Source organism: Nymphalis io, chromosome 4 (genome assembly GCF_905147045.1).
Source record: "Nymphalis io chromosome 4, ilAglIoxx1.1, whole genome shotgun sequence".
Taxonomy (NCBI): domain Eukaryota; kingdom Metazoa; phylum Arthropoda; class Insecta; order Lepidoptera; family Nymphalidae; genus Nymphalis; species Nymphalis io.
The window spans coordinates 6,225,398-6,225,963 of record NC_065891.1 but is presented as its reverse complement, the minus strand read 5'-3'; positions in this window follow the sequence as shown (position 1 = coordinate 6,225,963).

Below are 566 nucleotides of genomic sequence, written 5' to 3'. Positions count from 1 at the left end.
AACGATCTACTACTGATTCGGAATGATTTAGAATTTTACAGAAGTAAATTTGCAAAATGTAATTATATAATGATTTAAACAATTTAATATCCTGTATGGAAATAAATAAATATTAACATTACGTATTTTTATTATGTCGTATTTAATCTTGTATTGAGATATAATATCGTGCCTTGTCTAAATTATCTAAAGACCAACTCCAAGTATATATTGTAGAATCTAGATATCTGAAAACGTAATGGTTAAATTATTCTCTTTATGTGCAACATAATGAGAATAATTTCGATTCAAATTTTAAACGTTGAACGAATAGGTTACTATTTAAGCCTCTTAACGCCATCTATTGTTAAAGATGAAAACTAATTTATCGATGATTTTTTTATTATTATCATAACATATTTATTTTATTTCATCATTTTAAATCTATTTTAAAAACTCAATATGTCACAAAGTTAGTAAAATAACTTAAGCCGAAGCAATTTGTTACGAAGGTACTAAAATGCGTATATTGAACTGCAATCTTTGAATTTGTTATGATAACTGTCCATAATGCCATCTGAACTGTC